This window comes from Mustela putorius, unplaced genomic scaffold, assembly GCF_011764305.1.
Source record: "Mustela putorius furo isolate JIRA1106 unplaced genomic scaffold, ASM1176430v1.1 tig00003853_pilon_pilon_pilon, whole genome shotgun sequence".
Lineage (NCBI taxonomy): Eukaryota > Metazoa > Chordata > Mammalia > Carnivora > Mustelidae > Mustela > Mustela putorius.
In genome coordinates, this window is record NW_025422005.1 from 53,096,496 (window position 1) to 53,120,719 (window position 24,224).

At 42.9% G+C, this 24,224-nt stretch overlaps 1 protein-coding gene across 8 annotated transcripts in view; it reads left to right on the plus strand.

Annotated features, from left to right (window-relative positions):
* Nucleotides 1–24,224, plus strand: part of AK4 (adenylate kinase 4) — a 67,749-nt gene that overhangs the window by 7,021 nt on the left and 36,504 nt on the right. The window contains exon 2 of one of the 8 annotated variants that reach the window (XM_045064673.1): nt 13,679–13,954. The exons of the other annotated variants lie outside the window; for them this stretch is intronic. The gene's annotated coding sequence lies outside the window, so the exon portion shown is untranslated. The remainder of the gene's footprint in view (nt 1–13,678; nt 13,955–24,224) is intronic. 8 annotated transcript variants of the gene reach the window in all.

Sequence of the window (24,224 nt, forward strand, 5' to 3'; positions counted from 1 at the left end):
CTTCCCCAGTTACTCTCTATAGGGATAGCTACTAGTTACTTTTCTTGGATATTCATCCAGAGAATTTGCATATATACATACAGTATGTATAGGCAGAGCAAAAGCCTCTTTTTTTAAAAGGTACAAATTTGGGGCACCTGAGTGGCTCAGTGGGTTTATCTTCTGCCTTCAGCTCAGGTCATGATCTCAGGGTGCTGGGATTAAGCCCTGCATTGGGCTCTCTGCTGGGTGGGGAAGCTGTGCGCCGTGCCCCCCCCCCCGCCCCCGCCGCAGCCTGCCTCTCTACCTGCTTGTGATCTCCGTCAAATAAATAAAAATCTTAAAAAAAAAAAATTAAAAGGTACAGATTTATACTTTGTTTTTCAGGTCTTTGTTTAAACTTAGCAGTATAGATTAGATATTGGTTTCTACTAGCAGATTATCAGTTTACCTCATTCGTTTCGAAAAATGGCCACATGCTCTTATTGTATAGCTGTACTGTAGTTCTTCGAACCAGCCATTCTCAGACATTTTATTTTTTTAAATTTTATTTATTTTTTAAATTATTTTTTTAAAAGTATTTATTTATTTATTTATTTGTCAGAGAGAGAGAGAGAGCACGTGAGCGCACGTGAGAGAGCGAGCACAGGCAGAGAGGCTGGCAGAGGCAGAGGGAGAAGCAGGCTCCCTGCTGAGCAAGGAGCCCGATGTGGGACTTGATCCTTGGACGCTGGGATCATGACCTGAGCCGAAGGCAGCCACCCAGGCCTCCCCATTCTCAGACATTTTAGTCCCACATTTAAAACTCATTGAGAACTCTGTGGAGTCTTAGATGCAGATTTCTAGATGCTAACTGTATTAGAAGTTACAAAACTGAGAAAGCTAAAAATTACTATGGATTCATTAAAAGTAATAATAAACCCATATTAACATGTTTCTACGAAAAATAACTTTTCCAAAACAAAATCTGAGAAGGGTAATGTTTTTTTCACATATGCACAAATCTCTTCAATGACTGGCTTTGTCATTTTTTTTTTTTTTTAAGCTTTAGTTTGAGAGAGAGAGGGAGTGTGTGCAAGCATGTGCTCACGTACAAGGGAGAGGGAGAGAATGTCAGGCAGACTCTGGGTTGAGTGTGAGCCCTGCATAGGGTTGGATCTCACAACCCTGAGATCATGGCCTGAGCCGAAACCAACGCTCAACTCACTGAGCCACCCAGCTGTTCTGAAAGCTGGATTTTTATAAATTCAGTTTGTATGCTGCATTGTGTTGGTTAAAGTACTAAAACAATATTTGGCTTTACACAGATGTGTAGTTAGACTTTGAAAAAGGGAACTCACCCCTGAAGGGGTGTTTGTGGACCCTTGGTGTCCTTGGACCACACTTGGAGAACTGCTGATTTAACTAGTCTTCTGTTGATAGAATTTAGGGTATCTACAGTCTTTTGGTATACAAAGCATGCTTCTCCGAACATTCTAGAAAATAGGTCTTGTCAACAAATGTGTAAGTGCCAAGCACTGTTGGCTTGTGGGATATGAAGAAGTCAGACAAGGTCTGTGTCCTTTTTTTTTTTTTTAAATGATTTTATTTATTTATTTATTTATTTGACAGAGGGAACAGAAGCAGGGGGAATGGGAGAGGGAGAAGCAGGCTTCCTGCTGACCAGGGAGCCCGATGTGGGGCTCAATCCCAGGACCTTGGGATTGTGATCTGAGCTGAAGGCAGATGCTTAATGACTGAGCCACCCAGGTTCCCCAAGACAGGGTCTGTTTCCTGAAGGAGCTTCTAAGTTGATAGGCAGAGGCAGGCAAACTAGGAGAAAGGAATGGAGGCTGAAAAGATGTGCATGTGTAGGTCCTGTAGCACATGGGGAAGTGTGACCCACCCAGCACTGAGGAGGCCGTGGGATTAGGGAATGCTTTCTAGATATGACTGCTGAGCTGAGTTTTGACAGATGAGTTCCGCTACCAGGTCAAAAGATAGGATGGTCGTTGCCACCACATAGCTGCACACTTTCTAGAGCTTTCTTGTGGCCCACAAGAGAGCATTGCTTCTGTGTCTTGATCACATCTTTTATGTTACCATTTTGGTCTTTATTCACCTCTTTACTGTCAAATGAAAGGGTAATTATACCTGCTCTGTATTACGTTTTCCAGCTTTCATTACTTGGGCTTGCCTTTGAGATGCACACATACAGCCACATCATAGTTTATGAAGCTTTTAAACTACTGGTTCAGACTCCTCGAACTCAAGTGGCTGCACCTGATCGTGAACCTAGTAGATTGGGTACCAGACTATTAGCTGCACATCCACCTGTTCCAACGGACATACCGAATTGCCTCGTCCCTTAAAATCTACTGAGTAAATTGTGAAATGGTATTATATTAGGCTAGTGTGCTCTTTAACACTCTTGTGTGTAATCCATGTTGTGAGAAGATTTAGGGACTTGGAAATTGGCTTTTCTTAGTATTTTTTTATGATGGGTTGGATGGCTCGATCATGTATCATGTTTCAGCAAACTAGTTTTTTTTTTTTTAAGATTTTATTTATTTATTTGACAGAGAGAGATCACAAGTAGGCAGAGAGGGCAGGCAGAGAGAGAGAGAGGAGGAAGCAGGCTCCCTGCTGAGCAGAGATCCTGATGTGGGACTCGATTCTGGGACCCGGAGATCATGACCTGAGCTGAAGGCAGAGGCCCAACCCACTGAGCCACCCAGGTGTCCCAGCAAACTAGTTTTTTAAAGCATGAGCAGGTAGTAGAGGCTTTGAATTACTCTGTGCTCCCCCTACCTGCCTCACTTTAGTGTTTAGTTCTCAGGTTAGCCTTTAAGACATGGTATGAAAGGTCTCACTTGTCCAGTTTCTCGAAGTGCAGTTAGATGGCTGATGTTATATTTTAACAGTCTGATCTCCAAGTTCCAAGAGTTCTTGTACTGGTTAAATGACAGGCCTGGCAGCAAATATCCCCTTATTTAGCCAGAAAGGCTGATAGTATTGAAATAATGCAAAGTCATTCCTGCTCATCAAATTCCCCAAAGGCTAGAAATCAGTTATTTTCTGTTCTTCAGCATTTTCTTACTGACCAGCCGCCTGTGACTTTGGCACTTTGTAGTTCTTGTGACTTGGTCATTGTAACTGACATTTGCTGTGGGGGTCGGGGAGGTCGAGCGTGTGCTAGGCTCTGCGCTGGCTAATGTATGAATATTGTCCTCTAGTTCACGCACACATCTACAGAGCAGTTGTTAACGCCGTCATGTTACAAGTGAAGAAATGGCCTCAGAGAGGTCGCCGCACTTGCCTTAGGTCAAATAGCTAGTTAAATAGAGAAGCTGGTATTCAAACTTGGGACTCCCTAGGTAGGGTTAAACTGCCCATTAGGTCATGCAGGGTCTCCAATACCTAGTGAAATATCCCCTTCCTGCCTTACAAATAGCACGGGGTGTGGGGGTGCGTACTACAGCTCATCGGTCCACAAGGACACTGCGCTTCAGAAGGCTCTTCAAGGCTAGGCAAGAGGTATGTGGTTTGTTGTTGTTCTGTTCCTAAAACATTTTTATTTAAATCTAAATAAGGAAACCCTGACTTCCTCCCTCCCCCCAAAAAGAGCTCCGAAAGTTCTAAAATAGAAACTTGACGTAATTGTGAGGAGGTAGAAGTTGCCTTTCATTCTAATTGTTAAGACTTCTAGCATAATACCTGAACCCGCTCTTCTGTTAGTCATTTGGCAGATGCTTCTGTGCCTGCAATAGGTAGGAGGAGGATGCAGAAGTACCCTTGAGGCACTTACTCGGGTTCAAGTTCTAGGTTTCACATGATGTTCCTGTGAGTCACGGTGGGATGTGTGTGTGGGTGAAGTGTTGAGGTCATGGACAAGGTGGGGAGGGCATTGTTCAGGGGTGCCTTTCTCCTGGAATGCCTTTCACACTTCCCTAATCTCTCAATTTTTAGTCTCATTGCTTCCGTGAAGATTTTCCACAGCTCTTGCAGCTACACATCGTTTTCTTCCTGAAATTTGTTAGACGCATCTGTACGTCTAATATGGCATTCCTAACCACCTCCCTGGCAGGTGGTCTGTTCTGTAACATCAGTTACAGTCTCTCAGCACCAGACTCGTAAACTTCTTCGTGTCAGTTCAGTTCAGCAAATGTTGCGATAGCCTATTAAGGCAGGAGGGGAGATGTGCTATAAACAAGGGAAAAATAATGAGGGTAACCCTGTGTATGTTATGCCTTATATCCTATATACTTCTACCACAAAAATATGGTAGTGCAGTGATGGAGGGTGATTGGGAAAACCACTTCAGCCTGTGATGTGAGTTCGGAGAAGGCCTCTCTGAGGAAGTGATGTTTAAGCTGAGCCCTGAGAAAGGGTAGGAGCCAGGTGTGTGAAGATTTGGGGGCAGACGGGACGGCGTGTGGTGAGACTTCATATAGGAGTGAGCTTTTTCCATGGAGGAAAAGAGACAGGTGTTTCTGGAGTGCTGTGAGTCAGGAGAACGTAGAAGGGAGGCTGGGAGGATTGGCATAGGGGCTTGAGGGATGATTGGGGGAGTTTGGCCTTGCACGGCTAGTGGATGAGAAGTGGCTGGGGTTTTGTTGTTACTGTTAACTAGTTTTTAATGTCTTAACAGCTTTACTGAGAGATAACTTGAATATAGGAGCATTTATCCTTATAAAGCATAAAAACCTAAAGCATAAGTGTCCTTAGAGAATCCTGCAACCATCATCACATCACTGCTGTCTAATTGGAGAACATTTTCATTACCCCAGAAAGAAACCCTGTGTCCATTAGTAGTCCTTCCCCATTTTCCCCCTCCCTCCAGCCCCTGGTAATCACTAATTGACTTTCCCTTTGTATGGATTTGCCTACTCTGGATATTTCTTGTAAATGGACTCATACAAGATGTGACTTTGTATCTCGCTTCTTTCACTGAGCATGTTTTCAGGGTTCAACTTTGTTCATCGGTCTAGTTATGTATCAGTATTTCATTCCTTTTTAATCCCTAGATAATCTCCTGTCATATGGGCATACCACATTTTGTTTCTTGATTCATTATTTAAAGGACGCTTGGGTTGTTAACTGCTATGAACATAAGTATACAAATTTTTGTGTGCATATATGTTTTCATCTCTCCTAGGTGTATATACACATAGGAGTGGAGTTGCTGAGTCATATGGTAACACCATGTTTAACATTTTGAGGAACTGCCAGCTGTTTTCCAAAGCAGCTCAACCATTTTATATTCCCACCAACAATGAATGAGGGTTCCAATGTCTTTACATTCTTGCCAGCACTTGTTAATGTATGTCTTTTTGGTTTTCACCACCCTAGTGAATGTGAAGTGGTATCTCTCTGTGATTTCAGTTTATATTTCCCTAAGGACTAATGACACTGAGCATCTCATTTGCTGTTGACTATCTGTATATCTTCTTTGGAGAATGTCTATTGCAGATGTGGCTCATTTGTTCCTTCATTGTTGGGTTCTTTATATATTCTGGATACTAGGTATATGATTTGTAGATATTTTCTTCTTTTCTCTTTTTTTTTTAACCTTTTTTTTTTTTTAAAGATTTTATTTATTTGACAGGTAGAGATCACAAGTAGGCAGAGAGACAGGCAGAGAGAGAGGAGGAAGCAGGCTCCCCACTGAGCAGAGAGCCCTATGCAGGGCTTGATCCCAGGACCCTGAGATCATGACCAGGGCTGAAGGCAGAGGCTTAATCCACTGAGCCACCCAGGCGCCCCTTTTTTTTTAACCTTTCTTGATGTTTTCCTTAGAAACACACAGGTCTTTAAATTTGATGAAGTCCAATTTATCTTTTTTTTTTTTGTTTCATTGCCTAATCCAAGGTAAAGCCCTTGTTTCAAAGTTTGGGACTGGCAATCAGATTACCATTTAAATAGATCATCCAGGCTATTTGGAAACTGGATTGGAAGGTTCTAGAGTGAAAGAAGGGAGAACAAACCAAAAAAAACATCCATAAGTTCTTGTTATATCAGTGTATTCCAGTACACTTGTTAATAGGAGTAAAAAGTGGTCTCTACTTTTAAGGAATTCATAAGGTAAAACATACACCCAATTAATTGTTTTATAAGGCAGATTATCCTGAGTGCTATTTAAAAAAGAATGAATTTTTTTTTTAAAGGAACACTGAAGTTACTTGTATAAACTTATTGAGTTCTTTTTGTATCTCCAATATCTAACATACAGTTAGTGCTTAATAGTTGTTTTATGAACTTCTGGATGACACAACACATCAGTGAAAGCTGAGGGAGAGATTGCATTAGAACTGAGCCTTGAGGGGATGTGGGAAAGGTACTGGCAGGTCGAAAGTGGGAACAGGATGTTATTGTTGGAGGGATCATATCTGAGAGGAGGTGATTCAAATTAAGGGTATTTTGACTGAAACCTAGAGGTGGTAGAATTATGTAGGCATGGAAATTAGAATAGTCCTTTGCGGGGCACCTGGGTGGCTCAGTGGGTTAAAGCCTCTGCCTTCAGCCCAGGTCATAATCTCAGGGTCCTGGGACCGAGCCCCGCATCGGGCTCTCTGCCCAGCAGGGAGCCTGCTTCCTCCCTGCCTCTCTGCCCACCTGTGATCTCTGTCTGCCGAACAAATAAATAAAATCTTAAAAAAAAAAAAAGAATTGTCCTTTGGGACTTAGATGTAATTCCAGATTGAGTTTATAAATAGGAAGGTGCCTGGGAGTCAGTGCCTTCCTCAAACTCCTTTAGTGGCACGATTGTCATTTCTCGTAGGGAAGTATAGTGTGGGTTGTAGTGGAGAGAAAGTGGAGCATACCTAAGATGGTGGCCAACAGTTTTGATCAGGTATAGGGTAGAAGTAATGGAAACGGGGATTTGGGAGATGCTGAGGTAGTGACAGTAGCACGTAGCACCTAATAGAATTGATTGTGCCTGCGAATGCTGGGAAGGGCAGAGCCAAATGCAACCCTTCAAAGGGTTGAGCTTCAACGATGGTCGGGAAAAGTGGCCCCATTTAACGAAGGAGGGCAGTCGGGTGTTGGGGTGATGACAAGTTTAACACACCTGCAGGAAGTTCCAGGTGGAAGTTCTCTGGTGGGTTTTGGTGCAGCAAGTGATAGGCTCCGGCAGTTGGCTGTGAGGCATAGAGGAAATAAGGTTGGGCTTTGGAGTCTGTCATACCTCTGGCTCCATCTCTTCCTGGCTTGGTAAACTTTGGGGAAGTTATTTAACTTGATTTCCTTCTTTGTATGAACCGCCCCCTCACAGGACTGTTGGGAGGATCAGACGGGGTCGTCTCTGTAAAATGCCCGACAAGTAGGAAGGTTCTCTCTTCGGTTTGTTTCCTTCTTCCATGGAGTCATAATACTTTGATTTCTTTGAAAATCTTCTTCAGTAAATGTGGTGCTTTGAATGGAATCACTGGCATAATCCAGTGGGATTCAGGCAGTATATAGGGTGTGTGTGTGTTGTGTGTGTATATATTATGTGTGTGTATGTGTACCAGTGGAGCCTACAAGCACTGTTTTTAAACTATTAATTGTCTTGTCCTCCTATTTTTTTTAAACTAGTCTTGTTTCCATTCTTGTCCAAACAAAAATACTTACCCTAAAGTTATGTGTGTATGTCTTTTGGAAGCCTTCCTGGACCCAAAATTGCTTTTTAGAAATTGTGCCATCCTCTTTTTTTTTTTTTTTTAAGATTTTATTTATGTATTTGAAAGAGAAAGCACAGAGACAGGGGAAGAAGCAAGACTCCCAGCTGACTGAGCACGAGCCTGATGTGGGACTTGATCTCAGGGCCCTGGGATCATGTCCTGAGCCAAAAGCAGATGCTTAACTGACTGAGCCACACAAGCGTCCCAAAATTGTGTCATTAAGATGAGCATTTTTCTACCTTTACCTGTTTGTCTGATTGGTTAGATTTTCTCAGGGTCTTTTAATGTTCTGGACTGCTGATACGTCTGATTCGGCTTTTGGTTTGCTTTGTTTAAATCCTAAATTCTAAAAAAAAAAAAAAAAAAAAAAAAAAAAAAAAAAAAAAAAATCCTAAATTCTAACTCAACTGCTTATGTATTTTTTCTTCTGTGGACTTCTGTAGATCTTGGTAAAAATAGCCAATGTAGTTTGTGGGAGAACTATAAAATATCGATTGCGTATATGAGTACAGCTTCCTAATTTTCTTAAAATGCTAACTATAAATACTGTCTCAGGACACAATTTAGTTTTTCCATGAGGGACATTGATTTTTAACTTGCGTTATTTCAGTGGCTTAGTTTTAAAAAAATCAAGAATCTAGCTTGGAATACAGTGAAAGTGCAAGACTTCCTTCCTGTTGAGCTCAGAGTTTTGTTTTAGTTTTCTGTGGTTTTTAGGAGCTAAACACTATGCATAACAATGAATGTGCTAAGTTTAATTATTCCATTTCTTAATGTCTTAGAATTGGAAGGGATTTGAGTCCTTCTGTCCAAGTGGCCATTCTCTACTGGGTCCCTTCTGTAGCCGCTGACAGCCAGTTCACCTCCTCTGGAGGCAGATTTTTTTATTGCTGGCAGGTCTGGTTGTTGGAAGATCTTTTTCTTTGTACTGAGATGAAAGCCAGTCCTTGAAACTGTCATCCGTAAACTGTTGTCCACTTGTCCACCTTCACTCTTTTGGTGTCACACACATTAAATCCAGTAACTCTGCAGACAATTGGAAATAGTTGCTAGGTACCACTTCACTGAATGAAGTCCTCTTTTTCACCACCCTCAAAAGAATAGTCCTCCATGATGACTTTTCTAGATTCTTTTCAGCCTGGTTTCATTTTGATCCTTTTAAACTGTGATGGCCTCCATCAGTAACAACTGGCCAAATATGGTAGGACCATTGTAGCTGTCATGGCTTGACTTCTAAATTCTCAGTGTTTCTGAATAGTGTCCTGCAATGAGCACGGTAGCTCATTTAGCCTTGTAGAGCCCGCGGTACGTGAGGCTGTCTCCAAACCTATGGGCAGACACCAGCTACTCAAGGCTACTGCATGCAGTCTGTAGTCCTGTCCTTTGAGTGATCTTCCATCTCCCCCTTGGTTCATTCTGAGGATGGCTAAAAGTATTAGGGACAAATTAGATAAATACTGGGGGTTTGGTGGAATGGCCATTTAGCCTAAATATCGTAGGACATTGATCCATGTGATGAACAAATCATGAGTAAATTGGCCCAGGTTGTCATTAATTATGATTTATTTGAATAATTTTCACGTATTATTTATTTCCTAAAATCGAGGACTCTGATTTTATGCTGAATGCCTTTGTTCATTCAAAGCTCTGAGAGGTAGTGTTTGTCTTTAAGAGTGTGGGATCTGAGCTACATAGCTGGCTAGGTTTGGAATCTGACTTGGCGACCCTTGCACCGCAATCTTGGGCGAAGTAGGTAACCTTTTTGTGTTGACTCATTTATGAAGGAGAGTAATGGTGTGGCTACCTCACCGGATCTCTTTGTGAGTATTAAGTTAATATGTGCTGGCAGAGCTGAGGCCATGGTCAGGTGAGTGAAGCACTGTCCTTGGGTGAAATTTTAAGGGGGTGCCCAGAAAACTCAGTAAGTGAGAGAAGTGGGGTTGTTCAGTGCACTAAAAGGAACAAAACGCAACATTTTAAAAAGATAAAAGACCAGACCTGACAGATTGAGGCAGGACTAAAATGCGTGAGAGTGAGTTGTATAAATTAGTTGGATCGATTTTCATTGTGGATTTTTTTTTTTTGGACTATTTTTGATACTTTAAAATATGGCACTAAAGGGGCGCCTGGGTGGCTCAGTGGGTTAAAGCCGCTGCCTTCGGCTCAGGTCCCCACATCGGGCTCTCTGCTCAGCAGGGAGCCTGCTTCCTCCTCTCTCTCTCTCTGCCTGCCCTCTCTGCCTACTTGTGATCTCTCTCTGTCAAATAAATAAATAAAATCTTAAAAAAAAAATATGGCACTAAAATATTAGTTATCTTGATTCCTGGAGTTCGGCGTTTTTGAGTGTCTCAGCCTCTGATCTTAGTTGGCCAGTGTGTGGTGTTAGTTATTAGTGGTTGATTGCAGTGATGTTAGTTTTGTAGAGGAAATGCATTTAAGAGCCTTGTGGAAGGATTCTCCCCCTCCCCCATGACTGCTCTGTTAGGTTGTCTCAGGGCCAGTCCAGATCTCCTTGTCAAGGTCAGTTTTACATTTTGAATGACATGTTATGAACACTGCTGGAGCTCAAACCCTGGAGAATAAAAAATGCATGCACTTAGCTTATGTCTAGAGGAATGCAGCCAAGCCAAACAGCCCTGAAACATTGCATTTCCTTCAGGGCCAGGATCAGGAAAGACAGCCACAGATGGTTGGCTGAGCCGGAGCTGGAACTGCTGTTGGGCGGCGTGAGATGTTCGAAGTGGCAGAAACCAGGAACCCTTTGCGGGGTGGGAAGTGGTGTTTCTAGAAGTTAAATTAAGATGCTAGAATCTTTCTCTAATTCTGGTTCTGCTCTAGTTTGCCTTTGGTTATACAGACCCGATACAAACATGTTTTGGAAATCTGTTTCATGGTTACTGGCCAGTGAAAGGCAAAAAAAAAAAAAAAAAAAAAGTTGCAGGATCCATTTTTAAAGCTTTGTTCTTGATAGTTGAAGTGTTACACAAGGCAAGGCAAAGCTGTCTGTTAGGACATGATCCCTATTAAGGTGCCTGCCCGCCTGCTTGCTTTCCTTCTTCCCTGCCTTCCTTCCTTCATTCCTTCCTTTGTCTTTTTCTTTTTGATACAGATTCATCCCATGTTGCTTTTTTACACAAAGTAGAAGGAGTTGCTCTTAAAAGGTCACATGAACTGGATCTTGCTGATATTTTGCATAAAATCTGTGGAGCCAGATAATAGCACTATAGCGGTTACCATGGACTTGTTCATGTTTAAATTTGCCTGAAGATATTTTATCAATTTTGTTTTGAGATTGCAAAGAAGTGGAATCCAGTGATACACTTAAGAAATGGAATGAGTTTAAAACCCAACTTTCCGGGACGCCTGGGTGGCTCAGTGGGTTAAAGCCTTTGCCTTCGGTTCAGGTCATGATCCTGGGATCGAGCCTGCATCTGGCTCTCTGCTCAGCAGGGAGCCTGCTTCTTCCTCCACACTCTCTCTCTCTGCCTACTTGTGATCTCTGTCTGTCAAATAAATAAATAAAATCTAAAAAAAAAAAAAAACTTTCTTTTGTTGGCTGCCGCCTGACTTTGATGCCTTGCTCTGAAACCGCTCTGCTGTGTGAGTCTGATCATTTGTGGAGACTCCCGGTATCTTCTGGCTTTGCATTGGGAAGAAAAAAAAAAAGAGTTGGAAAATTCTTGTCTCAGAAGAATGTATGTCACCGCTGTACCAATTTTTAGAGAACAGCTGTGGCAGCTGCTTTGTTGTCCTCCATTCATTTGGCAGGTGGAGAAAGTGGGAAAGTTTTAAAGTGAGTTCTAAAATTAGTGTGTCTGGTGGAGCATTCAGTTTCGTGTATATGCTGCTTGGAATAACATTGTGAGCCGATGCAGAGACTTGACAGTAAACTTAGGGGTTGAAACCAAGCGGCCGGTACCTTGGTGGCCGTTGGGTTTATAAGCCAAACATCCTCAGATGTCTAGGAACTTAACGCTTGGAGTAGGGACAGCTGCGGCAGTCAGTCATCGTGAGCTGACAGCAATCCTTGGTTTAATGGGCGGAGTTTAATGTTTCCTGTCCGGTGACTTACCGAGGCAGGCTGGCGGCGGTCTGAGGGTCCTTGGCTTTGCGCAGGATGGAAATCAAACAGGGAAGTGAGAGCAGAGTTTATTGAAGATAGAGAGAGAGGACAGATACGGACAGAGCATTGGGGAGACTATGACAGGAGAGAGAGTCTTGTCTTGGCTGGGCCTGGGGGTTTTATTGAGGACTGCGGTCTGGTGTGTGTGCCCTCACAGACATCCAGGAAATGGTCTCCATCAGTCACTTAGATCTTGAGCCCCGGGGGTCTTGGTGTCAGGGTGTCTGGAGTCAGTGCTCTTGGAGAACCTTCTTGACAGCCTCTAGATGTTATCTGTCATGCTGGAAGATTCCAAAGAAATCGTTAACTCCTTGACCTTTACAAGGAGGACATGCGTTATCAGTACCATAAGCCTGTGTAGGGAGAGGGTGCAGGTCCCAGCAAGAACAGAGGCAGGAGAATGAGCAGATTCCTGCATGATGAGGTACCTTCAGGTTCTCTTATCTCATGACCAGCTTGTACTTGGATTAGTTAGGCCCAAGGTGAAATGCCATGTCTTCTTCTCTTCCTCCTCACTGTTTCTTTTCTGCTTCTGGGCCAGCTTGCACTTGGTTGTAAAGCGATTTGTCCACCGTAAATCCTGGTTGTTGGTGTTGAATCATGATGTGTGGCATGGGAGTGACTGCACAGCATGGGACAGGCGTTCTCTCTGGTGGGGGTGATCTGTAACTCTGGGAAATGGTCCGTGGTGCTTGACGGGTCCTCTAGCATTACCCATTGAATCAGAAAGACCTGGATCCTCACCACTTATGTGGTGGGCACACAGTGGTCTACTCCACCATTTACAGTGCCGCCCACACCCCTATAACCTCTTCTTAGATGTCATGCTTCTCTAGGGGTCTTCACTTCCTTTTCAGTCTTGTAAGGGCCACCCTTTTACTGTATTCCTTCGGCCCTGTTGGCCACTACCTATATTTTCTTCTCCCAAAGGACCCCTCATATGAGATGGTCATATTGAGTTTTGGGCATGATGTTTGGAGTGAGTTGATGGGGCATGTTGGATGCCACTATCCTAACACCTGTCAGTTGCTCTTTTTCTTTCTGGAGTATTTGCTTGCTCTCTCTCTCCATCTATCTATCCCCCAGCTTTCAGTCCTCCAATACCTGTTACTTTCTTTCGTTCTTTCTTTCTTTCTTTTTTTTTTTTTTTTTTAAGATTTTATTTATTCATTTGACAGACAGAGATCACAAGTAGGCAGAGAGGCAGGCAGAGAGAGAGAAGGGAAGCAGGCTCCCTGCTGAGAAGAAAGCCCGATGATGTGGGGCTCAATCCCAGGATCCTGGGATCATGACCTGAGCCGAAGGCAGAGACTTTAACCCACTGAGCAACCCAGGCGCCCCCATAGGAAGGTTTTATAGGATAAAAACAAGAAAGAAAAAGGAAACTATCTGACTGGGTGGGGCCACAGAGTCAACCTTCTTTCTGGTGAGAAGGCCCAGAGCTGGCCTGGCCTCTTTGGATACTGGCTGACAAAATACACTGCTTTTCTGGTCACAGGGAGCAGTTACAGAGGCACAAAAATTATCTTAAGTTTCAGTTTGCTGACATAGGACAGTGGGCACAAGTGGTTCCATCTTGGGCCTAGAAACTTACATCAACGCTATCGTCAGGCACATTTTTTTTCTTATATTTTATTTCTTTGACAGAGAGAAAGAGAGAGGACAAGCAGAGGGGAGCAGAAGGCAGAAGAGAGAGGGAGAAGCAGGCTCCCCACTGAGCAAGGAGCCCAACAAGGGGCTCAGTCCCAGGACCCTGGGATCATGACCTGAGCCAAAGGCACATGCTTAAGTCACTGAGCCATCCCATCACCTAAGGGGCACGTTTTAAAAAATTAAGTATTGGACCAAACATTATTCTAATCCCATATATGCATTACCTCATTTAATTCTTACCACATTCGGAGGCCGTACCATTATTATTCTTGCTTTGCAGCTGAAGAAATGGATCTACAAAGTGACTGAGCCACGTGCCGGCTGGCTTCCGGCTGGCTTCCCAGGAAGTGGGATCAGAGCCCACACTCAACCGAAGGTCCAGCAAACCCGCAGCTTCCCACGCCCACCAAGCCTACTTCCACTTCCTCAAGCCATTGATCTCTTCCAGTTCTTCCCACTCTTGAATCCTCTGTTCAACCATCTACCCTCCCCTTCTGAAGGAGACCACCACAAGGGCAGGTCTTGTTCAGCTGAGTGACTTAAACTAAGCCTCAAGGTGCAAAGGATTCCTTCAATATTTTTAAGCTGAATAAGTAAATAAATAAAGATGGGATTTTTTAAAAAGAGAAGAAAGAGGGACAGCTGGGTGGCTCAGTGGGTTAAGCCTCTGCCTACACCTCACGTCATGATCCTAGGGTGCTGGGATCGAGCCCCGCATCGGGCTCTCTGCTTGGCGGGGAGCCTGCTTCCCTCTGTCTCTCTCTGCCTACTTGTGATCTCTGCCTGACAAATAAACAAAATCTTTAAAACAAAAAAAAAAGCCTTCCTACCTTCTGCCTCATTTTGTAGTTCTCTGAAAGACTGTCCAGTTCATGTAGTGTTAAATGAAACTTGTTTGTACAACCTAAGTTGTCCTCTTTAATCCTTTTTTCTTTAACAAAAAAAGTTTTTTTAGTTTAAGCTCGCAATTGAGAATATACTTACAAATACATAAAACTGACACACCCATCCAAAAATGTACAATATTCTCCCTTTTTGTGTACAAAACACTTCTGTGCATATAATACTTTTTTTAGTTTTAAGAAAGCAAAATAGTGGTCTTGACAGCAGTGTGCTTGGCTCTCTTCCAGCACCTCATATGTGTTAAGTTATGTGCTTCTGGTATTATTTTCCTGTTAACACTCTAGTTAGTTCGTTGGTCATGGATTTTATTCAAGTTCCAGTTAGCTCACATACAGTGGTTTCAGGTGTACAATATAGCGATTGAATACTTCCATACAAGTGTGCTCCTTAATCCCCGTCACCTACTTCTCCTGTTCTCCCACCCACCTCCCCTCTGGTAACTGTCAGTTTGTTCTCTAGAGTGAAGAATCTGTTTCTAGGTTTCTCTCTCTCTTTTTTTCCCTTTTGCTCCTTTGTTTTGTTTTTTAAATAACACATATGAGTGAAATCACATGGTAATTAGTTTTTCTCTGACTTATTTCACTTCGCATAATACTAACTCCATCCAAGCTGTTGTAAATGGCAAGATTTCCTTCTTTTTTATGGCTGAGTAATATTCCATTGACTGACTGACTTCACTTAGCATGATACTCACTAACTCCATCCAAGCTGTACATGGCAAGATTTCTTCCCTTTTTACGGCTGAGTAATATTCCATTGCACACTTGCACGTTTGTGCACGTATGGTATATATAGAGAGACACCATATTTTCTTTATTTTATTTATTTTTTTTTCTAAAGATTTTATTTATTTATTTGACAGAGAGAGAAATCACAAGTAGATGGAGAGGCAGGCAGAGAGAGAGAGGGAAGCAGGCTCCCTGCCGAGCAGAGAGCCCGATGCGGGACTCCATCAGGACCCTGAGATCATGACCTGAGCCGAAGGCAGCGGCTTAACCCACTGAGCCACCCAGGCGCCCTATTATTTTAATACCCTGTGTTCTTTATCCCTTCATCCATTGCTGGACACTTAGATTGTTTCCATATTTTGGCTATCATAGAGAATGCTACAGTGAACGTGGAGGTGCAGATAGATATCTTTTTAAGTTAGCATTTTCATTTTCTTCAGATAAACACCCAGAAGTGACATTGTTGGATTATGTGGTAATTCGACTTTGAATTTCTTGAGGAACCTGGATACTGGTTTTTGCAAGTGCTGCGCTCTGGTATTACCTGTCATTCTTCTTGCTGGATGTCACAGGGTGATTGCCTGTCCACCTGCTTCGTGGACCTTTTGCCCCCGCTGGGAGCCATGTGCTACTAGAGCATTAGGAGCGGCTTTGCCCTGCTCCCCTTTCCACCTGCGGGACTGTCTGCTGGAGGCTGGCCAGCGGGGCTCATCTTAGGTATTTGGCTGTAGTTCTCCACCAGAACATGGCCAAAAAGCCATGAGATAGAAGTGGGGTGGAGGGTGGGGGAAAGGGAGGGAGAGAGGGAAGGAGGGAAGACGCCCTCTCGGGCAGCAGTAGCCACGCACCCTGTGGGAGCAGATGGCAGCAGAGGAGACGGCAGCTTCCCTCACGCTGGTCCGCTGCCAGGATCCCGCATACAGGCAGCCGGCGGGGTGCCTGGCACGGCTGGATCCACACTCAGGGCCTCGTGCGAGACGAAGGAGTTCCTTTTTCTGTTGCTTATTTAAAAGTGAATTTCCTCCCTGTCCTCTGAAAGTACCGAGTAATGGAGTCGTGCCGAGGTCCCAGGTGGGGCGGCGAGTCTGAAGGTCAGTCCTGCTCCTCAGGCTGCAAGTGCCCAGTGTGCTGGCCACTGAGGCCCGCTGGCAGAACAGGAGCCTGAGACGGGAAACGCTGTGGCTCTAAAACTCATTTGGGATTTTGGCACACCTCACAGATGACTTGCCTTTTCCCATGTGTTCCCTTGGCCAGCTTCTGTTGCTTCCATCCCGATCTGCTTATATAAGGCAGCATGTGGTACTGGGCCAGATGTTCATGGTATGTTTATAAATGCATGTGTTCCCCTTCGGGGCCAAAAAAATGCTCCTGACATAAGACATCCAAAATTTTTTGGCTTCTAAGACTCCTGGTATCTTTTTCTTTCATGATCTATTTAAATTCTTAAAATGAGGTTACTGCACTGTTTTATTCTTTGAATCCCTGTGCAGTGTCAAATAATAATTGATCTGTTGGTGTGGGCAGAAAGCTTCAGGATAAAGAATCTGCTGGACTTCCCTTATACTTAGATATTGGATCACCTGCTCTTCCAGTAATGCGAACCCCTTCCCTACGCAGAATCTTGGCTTTTGTCCATATATATTTTTAATCTTGGCTATTATAACAACATACCCCCTGGACCCAGGGGGTACAAAATGAGACTGAGTGAATGTACAGATGCCGCCTGACCAGAGAGAAAAGAGCAGAGAGGCCAAGCAAAACGCTGGCTCTTATTTGCAGGAGGTCTGGCAGGCCAGGTGTGAGGAAGCACCAAGGTGGTACAGGCCTGGGGTCTGGTCGGACCACACCCCTCTATCTAGCATGGGTGTGGGGACCCATGCGGGGACTGCCTCTGAAAGCAGGGAGCTGCTCCTTCTCCTCAGCTCCAGTGGAATCTTGGTGGTTGGAAGCAGACTGATGTGATTCTACACATACTGGGCAAGCTGGATCCCCTGGCTCCCACATGTGGCCACAAAACCAGGTGAAGGAAGTTGAAATTCCACCTCGGAGATGACAGAGCTGGTGGGGCCCCTCCATGCAGATGAGGATACCCGAAGCCATGATGTGTGAGGCACGTTGCTGTATTCCATCCTGTGGACAGTGACTTAGAAGCAGAGCTCTAAGAGCCAAGAGGCCTGATTTTCAGCCTGCTGGTAATTCCTTGAATCATCTTGGCGCTCTGCCTCATTATGGAGCCATTCTGATGTGTTTAAAAGGGTATCATCCCATGATAAAAATGCAGATGGCGGGGCACCTGGGTGGCTCAGTGGATTAAGCTGCTGCCTTTGGCTCAGGTCATGATCTCAGTGTCCTGGGATCGAGCCCCACATCGGGCTCTTTGCTCAGCCCCACATCGGGCTCTTTGCTCAGCGGGAGCCTGCTTCTCTCTCTCTCTCTCTCTCTGCTTGACTCTCCGCCTACTTGTGATTTCTCTCTCTGTCAAATAAATAAATAAAATCTTTAAAAAAAAATGCAGATGGCAAGAATAAATCAAATGTATGATCTCACATATATGTGGACTATACAAGCAAACAGAACAAAATGGTCCTGAGCTCATAGACGCAGAGAACAAATCGGCGGGTGCCGGATGTGGGGATGGGGAGGGAGGTGCAAAATGGGCGAATGCAGTCAGAAGGTCCAAGTTTCCAGTTATAAAATAAGTAAGTCATGGAGGTATATTGTTCAACATGTTGATTCTAATTAATAATACTGTACTGTATATTTGAAACTTGCTAACAGAATAGATCTTAAAAGTTACCATCAGGAGAAGAAAAGTTTGTAACTGTGTCTAGTGACAGAAGTGAACTAGACTTACTGTGGTAATCATTCCCTAATATCTACAGATATCAGGTTATTTTGTTGTACTCCTGAAACTAATGTTATATGTCAGTTTTAACCTCAATTAAAAAAAACACATTATAGGCTTTTTCATTTCTAATCATAATTAGTGGTAAAGAAGTGCACATTTATACTTTACATATATTTGAATTCAAATCTAGGTTATAAGAAAGATCTTTTTTTGCTGTGAACCTTCTTTTGACTTAGAGAGTGATTGATTATATAGATCACAGATTCAAATAATGTTAGCTGCAATTTTCTGTGGTTGACACCAATAATAATTGTTCCCAGGATGAGGTAGGTACTGGACCCTAAGGCCAAATAGCAAAGGTCAGGCTTAGAAGATCAGCACTCCATGTAAAGTCACTGCTCCTCAGGAGAGACCTGTGTTCAGCGACTTGATCCCCTGGAGGGGGAGTTCTTCATCCAAAGGAGTAAAGGACAAACGGGATGAAAGTCTTCCTTTATGGTTTCAAAGTTTTGTATTATTTTATATAAAATGAAATATAAAGCCATCTTTGTTACGTTCTTTGGAAATAGTTTACAATCTTTAATGTCTTGTGATTTATCAAGAAGGTTTTTAGGTAAAGCTTATCTTTGTCACACAGACACCCAGAAGAAGATTCAGCTCAAAAAGAGGGAGAGCAGATTTTTGGCAATATAGCCTAGTATAACCTCTCACTTGGGATGACTTCCATGTATATACCTGTTAGTGTGAAAATAAGTTCTTCTCTTCACATCAAACTTTCTGCCTCTTCTGTTAGAGAATATTTTGGAATCTTAATCTCAGAAATCTGTAAGAGTTGACTCATACACATTTTGTGGGTGTTTAAGAATGTCAGCTTTAGGAGGAGCAAACATGCACTTGTAGGAACAGATCCTTGCTTGTTCAGAGGTCAGGCTTGGGATCCAAGTACAACCTGTGCTAAGGATCTTTCTGCACCAGCTTGAATAGGCTGAAGCAAGAAGTGTGAGAACCACTGGCCAAAGGTATGAAATGTCCATTTATATAGTTAAATCAGATAACAATGTTTTGCTTAATTTAGTAATTTATTTTATGCAGTTATTCAATGCCAAAGAATTAAGATAACATTTAAAGGAAACATTGCTGCCTGTAATTCTTACTGTGTGATCGAGCAGGTTTTTCTGAGTCTTAATGCCTTGAAGTCATGACTGTGGTTACTAGGATTGTACAGTATAATACATGTAAGGTAAAGCAGGGGGTTTAATGAGGTGAAAGTTCATCTAATAATCTGTAGGATGTTGGAGACAGGAGGATGAGAGTGTAAAGATGGGATAGTTTTACATCTCAAGTGAAGTGGTTTTTATTGATGGTTAAAATAAGATGGTCTCTAGCCTCAAAGGCATTATAACCTGGTGTGAAGGATTTGTAAACAGTCCCCGCTCAGTGGGTTAAGCCTCTGCCTTCAGCTCAGGTCATGATCTCAGGGTCCTGGGATTGAGTCCCGCAGTGGGCTCTCTGCTCCGCAGGGAGCCTGCTTTCCCCTCTCTCTCTGTCTGCCTGCCTCTATGCCTACTTGTGATCTCTCTGTGTCAAATAAATAAATAAATACTCGTAAAAATAAAAAAAATTTTAAAAAAAGAAGAAGAGTGAACTGTAGATAGAAATATAACCACATCTGGCCATGCATACTGTGATGTGTATGGGGTATGCAGCACAGACCCTGTCTTAGAGCTTGGAAGTGTCAGTGCTAGGATTTGAAGCTAGGCAGTCTGGCTCTGAAGTGTAAGCTCTTGACCATTACAGGAGGTTCAGACGTTTCTTCTTCATAGCTATCAATCACAAGTGTTAGGGAGTGATTAAAAACCATGTCTTTTTGTACTAAAGGAAAAGAAAGCCTGGCTTTGAACAAGGCCATTTGAAGGGTGGACACCAGCCATCTGTAATGAGTCATTTGAGTTAGGTGCCAAAATGCCTTTCTTCCATAATTTCTGCCTTTAAAGGACTTTGATATCTATTCACAGTGATTTTTTTGGTAAAGCTTACTTTCTTACTAAAAGATTCATCAAAGTGATATCAATGATAAGTAGTTTATCAAATGAAAATTTTCTTCATTTTGTGACAAGTTTGGTGCCAAAATGTTCTTGGGGGGGTGGGCTGGGGGAGTAGAGAACCTGTAGTTTGCAGAATCCTAAAACTGCAGTTCATTTCTCACCATGCCTTTAGGGGTGTGTGTGTGTGTGTGTGTGTGTGTGTGTGTGTGTGTGTTGGCATTCTCATGACAAAACTTTTGGAGAGGGGATGATACTGGAAGTGGGCAGTGGTTTCTACTGGTTTTAGGTAGTGTTATGAGGAAATCAAGTTCTGTTACAGGGGCCTTTCACTCAGCATTTCTAGCTTGAACAATGAAAAGAAGTACATTGAGTATTTACTTGTTTCTGGAGCCTTAGCCAGGCATCTTGGGAATTTGCTGCTTTGTGGACATTTGTCCATCTCTGTCTTCTGTATCCAGTTTGCCCTCACATTATGGGCAGTCAGAAGAAAAAGAGGGTGTGCAGCATGTATATGTTCCAGAGGATAACAGTTGTGTCTCTACCACTCAGCAAGAGGGATAAGGACACCCCCCAGATGTCCTTTCTCCATTACTCCCAACTGCTATCCTGTATCTCATCGTTGTTATTCTCTTGCTTCACTGTATGTGGGTTTGTTTTGTTTTGTTTTTGCCATATATGCCTGTATCCCTTAGCAGTACTTTGAGGAATACACAAGTTTAATTTTGTGACTTTTTGACTTTTATAAAAATGGGCAGATTCTTTAGGCAAGAAGACATAAAACTAAACTTTATTTTTATTTCTGGTTGTGCCAGTGAAAGATAGGACACCATTCCTAAACCTCAGCTTTGTTTTGAAATAGGCCTGTTTGTCAACAGTTCGATGCCTGGCCAAGCCATTAGGAGCATACTAGGGGACGACTGCTGATGCTCCCTTGTTTCCCTGATATGGGGGGCGGGGTGCTATAGCATGGCACGGAGCATCGTTGCTTCGTAAATATTTTTGAGCAAACGGCTGACTTAGAATAGCAAGATTAGTGAACTTCACTTACGATAACTTGCATGTAGTTGTTTTTGATACCTCTTTGTGCAACGGAACTGAACATGTTAAGTCCTCACTGGGAAAGATACATTCCAGTGAAGTGTTTGTACCTCCATCTGATTGTTCTGTGAGGAGTAGCTACCTCTGTTGCAAGAAATTCCGTTAGCCCTGGCCCTCTGGGCGTTGAATGGAGTTGGAATGACCAGTCAGTCTTAAGTGCTTGTTGAGTGTCTGTTTTGAATAGGTGCGGCAGAAACACTGGTGTACCAGATGGATGCGATTACCAGCTGTATGGTGGGGAAGACTGGCAAGATAAATGAAATACGAACCTGAGTGGGAGAACAGGAGTGTGTGTGTGTGTGTGTGTGTGTGTGTGTGTGTGTGTGTGTAGGGCTAATGTCATTTGGGGAAGTTGAAGAGGGAAGAGAGACCTGGGGCTGGAGAATAGAGGTAGAGTGGGGTGTTGCACATGGGTGAAGGGAGAAAGGCTACCAGGCTATAGACGTGGGCACAGGTCAGGTCTCGGAAGGACTTAGAAGCCACCAAATGGACAGTAGTAGATCAAACCCCACTGATGCCTGTTAAGAAGGGTTGCAACATGGTCAGCTGTGCAAGTTGGTCCCCTCTGGCTGCAGGTGGGAAATGGTGGCATGAGGGTGTGGGATATGGGAGAAGAGTAATGTTAGGTGGGAGCTACTGATTATTAAATCCTGTCTTTTGATCAAAGCCTAGCCTTACAGGGAAATAAAATCAGTTTGAGATTTATACCGGAGGCAAAGTGACATTTAGAATCTCAGTAACCACGGCACGTGGGTGGCTCAGTGGATTAAAGCCTCTGCCTTTGGCTCAGGTCACAATCCCAGTGTCTTGGGATTGAGCCCTGCGTTGGGCTCTCTGCTCAGCAAGGAGCCTGTTTCCCTCCTCTCACTCTGCCTGACCCTCTGCCTACCTGTGATTTCTGTCTGTCAAATAAATAAATAAAATCTTTAAAAAAAAAAAAAAGAATTTCAGTAACCTAATTATGAGCTATCTCTTTATAGCTGTTTATTTTCCAAGGTTAATATGGAGTCCTGTGGTTAAACCTCTTCGTTCTATCTCCATCTCTGCATGTATCGTGCACGGATTGCTAAGAACAGAGTGCTCTGGCTATTGCAGAATGGTTCCTTTCCCCTCCAGTGGAAGCTTGAGGGGATTTTTCTCCAGTATTGATGACTGTGGGATCCTGGTGGAGCTCCTGGATGTAAATCTCACAATCTTGTGGGGGCCCCTTAGGTTTTCCTGCCTAGCTCTGGTTCCCGAGGTGGCTTCCATTTGTGGGTCTCTGCTCGGGTAATATGTGGCTCCTGTATCTGTCTGTCTGCCCCTCTAATCTGGGAGCAGTGGTTTGCCTTGTGTCCTCCCTTTTCTTCCTCCATCCAAGAAGAGTGGCTTATTTTTCAGTCTATTCAATTTTTTCTTCTTTTGAGGACAGAGCGGCTGTTTCCAAGCTCCTTACATGCACTCCAGCACACACACTTGTTAAATAATGATTTCTCCGTGACTCTTCCACTTCTCTCCTAATCAGTAAGCTTCTCGAAGTTATTGTTATATCTGTATCTGTAGTGCCTCCCATGGTGCCTGGCACGTAGTGGACGCACAGAAAATTTTGGTTGGTGACTGGTGTGTGTTCCTGAGGAGGAGAATCTTGGCTTGTGGTTCTGAGTGATTGGAGTGACTGGGGTGGACTTTGGTAAACTGGGGGGTCTCTTATAGGGTGCTGGCAGGCTTACTGCACAGCTGATTGGGTGTCTTTGACACCAAACACACGTGATATAATTGTCCTTGTGTTGGCACTTTATGGGTTGGTTATTGAAAAAGTACATGCCAAAGAGAGAGAAGACATATTCAGATGAAATTAAAAAGACCTCATTTGCTTTTGCTTAAAGTATTAATAGCAGTTGAGGTATGGTCCCATAAGACTTCATTCCAGTGGTGGACTAAAGTTGATTATTGGACTAAAGTTGGACTAAAGTTGGTTATCTTGAAATTTTAATCCTTGCCTTTGTTAAAACAAACCTCTTTGTCTCCAGTGTCTAGAACTAGGGGAGTCTTACTGGCTTTCTGCAGTTCTGGGCTAGTATTTTCAGGGATACCCTTTCAGCGTTCAGTGGTGAATTAGCTGGCAGATTCTGCCTTTGAACAGCTTCATTTAGTTTGTGACCCATCACCCATTTCTGTTTCATAATTTCATACATTTGTATGGAATGTTACTGGCAAAGTCAGAGGCTGTATAACTTAATTGTGATAACTGTTACTTAATTTTTCTGCCCAACAGAGTGAAATTCTATAAAATTTGGCTGTTAGAATAAATAAAAATCTCGAAATTGAAAATATATATATTTGAATATATATGAATATATACATATATATGAATATACATATATATTTGAAATTAAAAATATATATTTCTTAAAGTTACCAAGATTATTTTACTTTAATTTATATTTAGTAGTAATTGAGTGAAATAGGTTAAGGTGCCCAAAATTTATATTGTTGCAAAATAGGTGGAATGTTGATTTTTCTAATGTATTTAATATAGAAGATGTATCTATACATATACACATAATTTTGTAATATATACCATCTTGTAATCTGATGCTTTGTCTTTTCCTTTCTGAGGAAAATTCTTCCAAATGTGGCCTTAATTACTTCTATTCTATTCAGTCTTACAAAATACATGATGGATTTTCTTTTTGGTTGTTATGAAGCCTATAAAACTCAAAGCTGTTGGCCTGTTTTTGGCACTCTCGATGTATTGTTTATTTTTGCAAACGTCCTGGTGGTTTATGACTTAGTGTGTATGCACACTAAGGATTCAGAAGCTCTGTAAGACTATGTGTGTCCACAGCCTTTCTTTGGAATACTGCTTGACAAATTGGAGTGGGTATGTGTGTTATCCAAACATGCTATCATTAGCATTTAACCATACTGCTTTCTCTTCCAAGCAAACTGGACAAGGGCAGATGAAGGTCCTGGTTTTTAGATGGGAGCCCCTGTCTTCTGACCAAGTGCTTTATCTAGTTTGCTGTCGTAGTGAGTTCTTCATAGTGAGGTCTTCATTCAGATGCAGATAGACCCTTAGGTCAGTCTTGCTTTGGCTTTTGACCTTTCCAGGTTTTCATTCAGATGGTGATTAAGAGGTGGGGTAGAAATTTGACTTTGTATCAGATTAGTTGAAGTGTCCTCGGTCCTGCTCCAGAGAAGATCTACGGTTGCCAAAAATAG